This window comes from Cynocephalus volans, chromosome X (genome assembly GCF_027409185.1).
Source record: "Cynocephalus volans isolate mCynVol1 chromosome X, mCynVol1.pri, whole genome shotgun sequence".
Lineage (NCBI taxonomy): Eukaryota > Metazoa > Chordata > Mammalia > Dermoptera > Cynocephalidae > Cynocephalus > Cynocephalus volans.
In genome coordinates, this window is record NC_084478.1 from 83,772,935 (window position 1) to 83,783,062 (window position 10,128).

General features: G+C 36.0%; 1 pseudogene; it reads right to left on the minus strand.

Annotated features, from left to right (window-relative positions):
* Positions 1–278: 278 nt before the first annotated feature.
* On the minus strand, positions 279–830 carry LOC134367162 (large ribosomal subunit protein uL22-like; annotated as a pseudogene).
* Positions 831–10,128: the final 9,298 nt, after the last annotated feature.

Sequence of the window (10,128 nt, forward strand, 5' to 3'; positions counted from 1 at the left end):
GTATTCTGTGCTAGAGGGTAAATGATACATTAATGCATTTCACATGATCTTAAAATATGAAGAGGAGTGTGTAATACCTCTGAGATTTTAGAGAGGGCACAGCAATTTGAAATTAATGTAGTAAAGGCTTCACTTGAATATATTATTATATTTTTCATTTTTTTCTTTTTCCTAAACATAGACCATGAGAAATGGCAGGACCTTAGGGAAACCAAAGTCCCGCACCAAGATATCAATTTTTTTTTTTTAATTTAATTTGCATTTATTTTATGCTGAATTTATTCTCGAGCCATAAGTTTTTGTTTCTTCAGTTTCCTCTGGGATATCTTTTTCTTCTGTGCAACCTTCTCTTCTGGTTTGGGAACAATTTGCTTCTTTTCAGTAAGAATCATCTCGATGTGGCGGGGGAGCTCATGTATGGGTTAATCCGACCATGAGCTCTGTAAGTACAGCAGTGCATCGGGTGCTTTGTTCACCTGGATATGTTCAATAACCAGAGAATCTACATCTAAACCTTTAAGTTCAGCATTACTCTCTGCATTTTTAAGCATGTGCAACAAAAATTCAGCACTCTTTTTGGGCCACCAACCCTGTGTCCAACCCCACTGTTTGGCCTGGGCACACCTACCAACTCCACCATTGTAACACCTTAATGGTACACATTGCTTCTGTAAGGTGACATCCTTCAGATACTTGGTGGCTTGACAGATATGCATACCCTTGATGGCCTGAGCAGTTTCACGGGTGTTCTTAAAGTGAACATGAAGATTTGAACCTCTTGATTTGCATGATTTTGTGGGGTTTTCTGGGTCAAGCAAATAGCGAACCATTTTCAAAGATCACCTTAGGCTGCTCACTCAAATATCAGCTTTGAAAAAAAATTATGTATCGGTTTTGAAAAGGACATTCATCAACAAATCTAGAAAGCTGTTCCTTTCGTTCTCTTTTGAGTGCTTAACCACAAGAATTCTACTACATTTGGAACAAAATGGTTACATCTGCTTAAGAAAGAAAGACTACCAGAGTTTTACTAGGAGGGGAAGTTGGCTGGGAAACCAGCTGGTTCAACCAGAGTTCACTTAGTCAATTCCTATTTATTCCATAGGTGAAAATTTGATTCACAGATTATCAACGCCTAAACTTTCTTCTTCCTCTGGATTTTAGACCTTTGTTAATTTTGCTGCTCCTGCTCTACCAATGGGCTGAACTAGGATAGAAGAGTAGTAATCAATTTTCATATGTTAATGTGATTAGTAGAAAGAGTGAAATGGGATTTAATAATTATTTATGGATTTCATATATTTCCGAGAATTCCTGACCACCATGAAGTCAGCTGATAGTTTACTCTTTTAGTGCTAGTTATGTACTGCTGTATAAATGAGATGTTGCATTAAAAGAAAAATAAACAGAAGGAAAGAAACGTATGGCCAGAAAACTTACAAGCTAAATTAAGAAAGACAAACATGAGAAAAATTAGAAACTTTAAGGACTATGAAGTATTTAGAGGCATTATGTAGTTAGATGGCTTTTCTACAGAAAGGAGATCAGAATATGTTCTGAGAATAAAGTATTAGATGAAGATAGGAAAATTACCTTCAGAGACTAACTTCAGTTAGGGAAAAAGAGGGGGAGAAACCAGGCTTCTAACATATTCATAGTACAAAGATCTTCAGTGTTACACAGAAGTTAATATTTAGTGGCATTATATAGGTTCATTTACAATAGACAAATATGAATCAGCTGTCTAGGTTGTAATAACCTGATACCAGTTAAGTGGTACTTTGGAATACCTTACATGTCTCTACTTTTTAAAGGGTCTAAGACTAAGGGTGACAGCAGTGGGGGATGCTATCTTAGTATGACACCTGAAGCTTTCACAAGGTTCAACATGTTAAAAAAAAAAAAAAAAAAGCAGGAACACATTATTTTTCTTTTATTAACTGAAAGCCCAACATGTTTTCTCATTAAATCCTCTTCTGGATACAATAAAGTCAGAAATGATTACAACCCACGGCCTTTTTAACTGCTGAAGATGGTAGTTGCCATGTTCAGGAGAAATGCTTTGAATGAATGAACAAGAATCATACTTTTTTATATCATCTGGGAGGGGTAAAATGGCCTAACTTTGGCTTAAAGAATTAATGACCTTGCCAAACCAAATTGCTACTGTTAGTGTATAAATTAACAGCATCTACTCTGTGTATTTCCTAGTTTCTGACATACTTGTCTATTATTAATTCCATAATTCAATTCACACTGAACATTTCTTCCTTTATTAGCTGCATTAATTGGTGTCAACTCAGAAAAGTGCATGTAAGGGCATACCTCTGCTTCTTAAAACGATGTGAAAGGATAGAGACAGCACAAAATTGGGCCTTTCCTTCCTCATTGACTAGAAAACAATTAGTCCTTTCATATGCATAGTACAGCACAATTTGCAAGTAATCTCATATTCATTATCTCATTTAAACTTCACTAGAATTCTGTGAAAAAGGATTTATTATCTCCACGTTGCAGATGAGGGAATTGAGGCTAGGTCAGCTTAAGGGACTAGACCAACATTACACAGTCAGCCAGTAGACCAGCTAGAGTTCTAAGACAGATCTCCGGATCACAAATTCATTTGCTTTTTTATACATGTGCTTGCTGGTTGTCTGGACTTGTTCTGTTCTGGCTTTAAAAAAATTCTACTATTTATGTCACATTGTACTATACATTCCCTGAGAAATACTATATTCATTTCTTAAATATGTACCCTAAAAGCCTAAAACATAATGCTATATACCCTGATACTACTAACTCAATATACATTAATTTCTGACTCAGTAGAAGGTAACCAAAAAGACAAATAAAGTCAATTATGTATTTCAATTGCCTGAGTAGATTGAAAGAGATAATAAATCCAAATTAGAGGAAAATATAATCAGATTACTGGGACAAAGCAGTTCCCTAATCTGACTGCTTAAACATGGCATAGTGAAAAGGAGGACTAAACTGAGTTCTAGTCCTAGCTTTGCCACTGATCAACTTTGTGAACTTGGCTGAGGTAGACATATCCCCTATATGGACCTCAATTTGCTAAACAGAGAAATGAGGGAACTGGAATCGACCAGAAGTTGGCAAAATCTTACTGGCATCTGAAGCTGCTTTTATAAATAAGTTTTATCCAAACACAGCCACTCTCACTTGTTTATGTACTGTCTATGGCTGCATTTTCAATACAACGGCACAGTCAAGTAGTTGTGATAAAGACTATCTGGCCAATAAAGTCTCAACATTGACTATCTGGATCTTTACTGAAAAAGTTTGCTGATTCCAGAACTAAACCATCTCAGATTTCTTCCAACTCTGATAATCCATACAACTATGAAATTATTACAGTCTTCACAATTGCATCTTCTAATTTATACTACCTGGCATCTAATACTACTAGTGGAAGGGCTTGTTCTTCATTTTTCTTGACTACGGTTAAGAGCAGCATTTGTAAAGCTTTTTTTTTTTTTTTTAAATAATCATTAAAAATATTTTAAACATGGTAAATGAACCTTTGAAAATAGCAGTTGGAGACTCCTATAATTAAAATCAGAAGAAAAACTGCTTGAGGACACCAAAATCTTACTTCAATAGCATGACTTCTTGGAATACAGATATAAAATAGCAACATACAACGATATCAGGATATGTACAAAACACATTTTGTATCATAAACCACAGTCTACAAGTCAATATACTTACCCCGTACCTATTAGCAGCAACTCCCCATTCCCACTCAACACACTCCCACCTACCCCCAGCCCTAGGCAACCACTAATCTACCTTCTGCCTTTATTGATTTGCATGTTTTGGAATGAAAGCATACAATAATGTGGACTTTTGTGACTGGCTTCTGTGACTTAGCATAATGTTTACAATGTTAATCAATGCTGTAGCATATATTAGCACGTCATTCTTTTCTGTCAAATGATATTCCATGGTATATAGATACATGATTTTATTTATCCATTTATCAGTTAGTGAACACTTGGGTTGTTTATAATTTTGGGCTATTATGAATGATGTTACTATGAGTGTTATGTGTAAGTTTTTGTGTGGACATGTTTTCAGTTGCCCTGGGTATATTCCTAGGAATGGAACTTCTGGGTCATATAGTAAGTCTATGTTTAATTTTTTGAGGAGCAGTCAGACTGTTTTCCAAAGCAACTGTACCACCTTACATTCCCACCAACAATGTACGAGGGTTCCAATTTCTCCACATTCTTGACAATATTCTTATTATCTGTCTTTTTGATTATAGCGATCCTAGTGTGAAATGGTATTTCACCATGGTTTTGATTTGCATTTCCCTAATGGCAAATGATGTTGAGTATCTTTTCATGTGCTCATTGGCCATTTGCATATCCTCTTTGAAGAATTTCTATTAGATCTTCCTATTTTATAAATTGGGTTATTGGATATTTTTATTGAGTTGCAATTATATTTATATATTCTTTATATATTCTGGATATAGTCCCGTATCAGATGTATGATTTGCAAATACTTTCTCCCATTCTAAGGGTTGTTCTTTCATTTTCTCGATGGTATCATTTGAAGCACAAACAATGCTAATTTTGATGACATTCAATTTATTTTCTCTTGTGTTGCTTGTGCTGTTGGTTGTCACATCCAAGGAACCATTGCTTAACCCAAGGTCATGAAGATTTACTCTTATGTTTTCTATTAGCTCATACATTTAGATTTATAATCTACTTTAATTTTTATGTATGGTGTGAAGGAGACCATCTTCATTCTTTTGCACGTGGATATACAGTTGTCCTAGCACCCTTTGTTGAAGAATCTTCTTGCCTCATTGAATGATCTTGGCATCCTTGTCAGAAATCAACTCACCATACATGTAAATGCTTATTTTAGGACTCTCAGTTCTATTCCACTGATGTATATTTCTATCCTTATGCCAGTACCACATACACCTTGATTACTGTATCTTTATGGTAAGTTTTGAATTGGGAAATGAGAGTCCTCCAACTTTGTTTTTATTCCCTAATTGCCCTGGCTAGAACTTTACAATATTGAATAGAAATGGTAAGAGCAAACATTCTTGTCAGCATTTAGTCTTTCACCATTGAGCATGTTAATGATGGGTTTTTCAGAGATAACCTTTATCAGGTTGAGAGTTTCCTTCTATGCCTAGTTTATTAAGCATTTTTTTTTTATCAAGAAAGTGTGTTGCATTTTGTCAAATTCTTTCTCTGCATTTATTGAAATGATCATATGGTTTTTGTCCTTTATTCTATTAATGTGGTATATTACATTGATTGATTTTTGGATGTTAAACTAATCTTGCATTTCTCAGGTAAATCCCACCTGGTCATGCTGTACAATCCCTTTTAAATGTTGTTGTATTCAGTTTGGTAGTATTTTGTTGAGAATTTCTACATCCATATACATAAAAGATGTTGCTCTGTGGTTTTCTTGTGATGTCTTTGGTTGTGGTATCAGGATAATACCGGCCTCATAGAATGAACTGTGAAGAGTTCCTTCCTCTTCTATTTTTTGGAATAGTTTGTGAAGTATTGGTATTAATGCTTCTTCAAATGTTTGGTAGAATTCAGTGGTAAAGCCATCTAGGCCTGAGTTGCTCTTTGTGGGTAGTTTTTATTAGTAATTTAGTCTCTTTACTTGTTATAGATCTTATTCGAATTGGCTATTTCTTCCTGAGTCAGTTTTGGTGTATGAATTTGGTGTATGAATTTTCTGTGTGTGAACTTGTCCATTTCACCTAAATTATCTAATTTATTGGCATACAGTTATTCATACTATTCCTTTACAATCGTTTTACTTATGTGAGACTGGTAGTGACGTTCCCTCTTTGATTCTTTTAGTAATTCAAGTCTTCACTACTTTGTTACTAATCAGCCTAGTTAAAAGGCTTGACAATTTTATCTTTCAAAAAAACTAACTCATGGTTTTATTAATTTTCTCTACTGATTTTCTATTCTCTACTTCAAAAACTTATGCTCTAAATTTTTATTTATTTTCTTCCACTTGCTTTGAGTTTAATTTGCTCCTCTTCTAGTTTCTTAAGGTGAAAGGTTAGGTTATTGATTTGAGATATTCTTTCTTTTTAAATATAGGCATTTACTATCAACTTCCATCTAGTGACAGCATTGGCTACATTCCATGTTTTTGTTTTATATTCATTTTCGTCAGTCTCTGAGTATTTTCTAATTTCCCATGTGATTTCTTCTTTGACCTATATTTAAAGTATGTTGTTTAATTTCCATGTATTTCTGAAGTCTCCAAGTTTCCCTCTGTTACTGATTTCTAATTTCATTCTTATTATGGTCAGAGAACATTCTTTGTATAATTTCAATTATTTTAAATTTATTGAGGCTTGTTTTATGGCTTACCATATGGTCTACACTGAAGAATGTTCCACGTGCACTTAAGAATGTGTATTCTACTGGTTTTGGGTGGTGTTCTATAGATGTCTGTTAGGTCTAGTTGATGCATAGCATTGTTCAAGGCTTCTGTTTCCTTGTTGATCTTCTGCCTAGTTGTTCTACCCATTACTGAAAGTGGGACCTTGAAACTTCTCACTACTATCATTGAATTGTCTATTTCTCTCTTCAGTTTTTGCTTTATCTGTTTTGATCTGTTCTTAGGTTCATATATGTTTAAAATGGTTATATCTTCCTGATGGATAGGCCCTTTAATCATTATGAAATGTCCCTATTTATTTTTAGTAACTTTATTTCTTTTAGAGTTTATTTTGTCTGATATTAGTACAGCCACTCCAACTCTTTTATGTTTGGTGTTTGCATGATATTTTTTTTCTCATCCTTTTACTTTCAACCTATCTGTATCTTTAAATATAAAGTGCATCTCCTATAGACAGCATATAGTAGGATCTTAATTCTTTTTATACAATCTGACAATCTTTGCTTTATAGGTCATTTAAGAGAAGAAAGGAGAAGAAACATGCAATTACAGTTTTTCTTAAGTATTACATGTTTGCTATTACTGGTGCACCTTGTTTTTTTATGCAGATTTGAATTACTGTCTGGTGTCACTTGCTTTTTGCCTGAGGAATTTCCTTTGTGCTTCTTGTAATGGAGGTCAATTAGCAATGAATTTTCTATTTGTCTAGGAACATCTTTATTTCACCTTCATTTTTGAGTGACAGTTTTGCTGAATATAATATTCTTGGTTGACAGCTTTTTACAATTTCAGCAATTCAAATATGTCGCCACTGACTTCTGGCTTTCACTGTTCCTAAGGAAACCTCACCTGTTAACCACAGGTTTCCTAGCATATGATGAACTATTTTTCTCTTACTGCTTTCAAGATTTTATCCTTATCTTTAGCTTGCAACATTTGACTATTATGTATCTGCGTATGGATCTCTATGTTTATCCTACTTGGCATTTTTTGAGCTCCTTTGATGTGTAGATTGTTTTTCATCAAATTTAGATGTTTTCATCCATTTCTTTGAATTTTTTTCCTGTCCCTTTCTCTCCTCCTGGTACTCACATTATGCATATGTTGGTATGCTTAATGGTGTCCCACATTTCTCTGAAATTATTTTCCTTCATTCTTTTCTCTGTTCTTCAGACTGCATAATCTCTGTTGATCTACCTTCAAGTTCACAGATTCTTTCTTCTGTCAGCTCAAACATACTACTGAACTCCTGTTGTGAATTTCTCATTTCAGTCACTGTACTTTTCAAGTCCAGAATGACAGTTGTCCCTCAGTATCCTTGGGGATAGGTTTCAGGACCTCCCAAAGATACCAAAATCTGCAGATGCTCAAGTCCCTGATATAAAATGGTGTAGCATTTGCATATAACCTATATATGTCCTCCCATATACTTTAAATCATCTCTAGATTACTTATAATACCTAATACAATGTAAATGCTATATAAATTGTTGTACTGTATTGTTAAGGGAAAAATGACAAGAAAAAAAAGTCTGTACATTTAATATGAATGTAACTTTTTCCCCTGGATATTTTTGATCCGTGATTGCTTGAATCCACAGATGTGGAACCCAGATATGAAGAGCTGATTTTGTGTGTACATGCACACACACATTTCTCTTTATGGATAAATCTTTTGTCTCCTACATCCATCATCTGGGCCCTTTCTAAGGCAGTATTTATTGCCTTTTTTCCCCCTGTGTATGGGTCACACTTTCTTGTTTCCCTGCATGTTTTGTAAATTTTTTTATTGCAAACTGAACATTTTAGATAATATCTTCTAGCAACCTGGATACCGATCCTATTCTCCTGGGGGGTTTGTTGTTTGTTTACTTCCCCTGCAGTATGCAGTCTGTTATCTCTATCTTTTAGTTCAGCTACCTAGGGGTTGCCCCTGGGTTGGCACAGGCACTTATTGGCCAGTAAGATTTTTACCCTTTACCACTGGATGTGCATGAGCTTGGAAGCTACTATCAACAGTTTAGGGAGTTTACTTTTGACCCATGTTCACCAGGGACTAGTACCTTGAAGTTTCCCTCTTTGATTATTCTAAAAGGGCACAGCCTTGGACATACGCACAGTCTTCCAGATTGCCAGAGGTAAGTGTGACTTTATTTTTAAGACTATGTTCCTGAGAGTCACCCCTGGATCAGAGTAGCTTATTGTTCAGTAAGTGTCTGATCAAAAGTTGTGTTTAAGCTCCTTGTGCCAGTGAAGCTTTTGCCTGTGTTGATGGGTCTGCATGTATTGGAAAATGTTTTCAAGTCTGTCTCATGTTGTGTTCTGATTGTCCTTAGTGGGTGCAGCCTAGCACATGCATATAACCTTTTCCACCCCTCCTGTGCTCCCAGAAGGACTCTTCTTGGCTCCCTCTTTCATGTTTCTATTAAACTTCTGACTGCTTTGCTATTTTGCTGTGCCAGCTTCTCCTAATTGCTCTCCACCAAGATCTCTATTGTTTTTGATAATGTACTTAGGGATGGAGTTCTCCAAGCTCTGTTCCAAAGTCAGTCCCTACAGGCAGAGCTATGGAGTTCTTTGTCCTCATGCATGCCTTTACCTATGGGCAGAACCTCTGCACCAATAAACTGGAATAAAATCACCACTCTACCTGTAGGCAATGGGATGGGGTGGATGTCCCCAGTATTTACCAGTTTCCCTCTCTTTGAGTGAAACCTCCAATGTATGGGTAAGTGGGGTAGAAAAAAATCAGGGCCCCTTTATTCTCAGCCTGTGCACTGAACAGAACTTCCACCCTAAGGGGGCAAGGGGTGGCTGGGTGGCAAAAAGGATCTCTAGTCCTCTTGGCTGTGCCTGCCTAAAATAGAGTTTCTGCAACACAGGGTTGGGGGGGTGGGGGAAGTGGGTGAGAAATGCAGGCAGCTGCCTCTGCCATGGTGAAACTGTAGCCTTAGATTGGGAGCTGGGGGAAAAGCAAGTCCTACCTACATGCATCATCTTCACCACACCTGTCAGAGTAGAGTACTCAGGTAAAATGGAGTGGGGGTATAGAGCAGGTTTTTCCGCAAAGGCCAGACTATTGCTGTTCTTACCCAGATTTAATAGACTGTCTTGAATGAATGTTTCTCCAATTCCTGTTATGTCCTTAGGACAATTTTCAGAGACTTGATATGACTGCTTTTTTAAAAACAATTTTTACCAGTAAAATTGCTGTTTGCTGGGGAGAGGGCCTACTGAGCTCCTTACTTCACCATTCTGGAAGTCTTACCCTTCTTATTTTTTAATGTAATTTCTGAGTGGAAATATAGTGCGGCATAAGGAGGAATGGACTGGGTGTTGGCAGCCAGAGTTTTCATCCCAACTTGGCCTCTAGCAAGCTCAGTGACTTCTCTTTTAGTTTCCTTGTTTGTAGAATGAGGAGGTTGTACTTAATGAGCCCTAAACCCCATTCCAACTCTAAAATCCTATGATTTTATGAAATAGAAATGGAATAGAAAGTCATCAGCAAAACATTCTACTGTAGCTGTGTGAGAACAAGAAATACGGAAATAATACAGACTTTTTTAACCAAAAATATTCCAACCTGTTTTTAATTAGAACATGCACTTCATTTCCAACTCTACCTAGTTAGTCAAACTGCTAGTTTAATGCACAATTTGCAGTCAAGGTGTTTCTCCACCCAAAGGTTTAC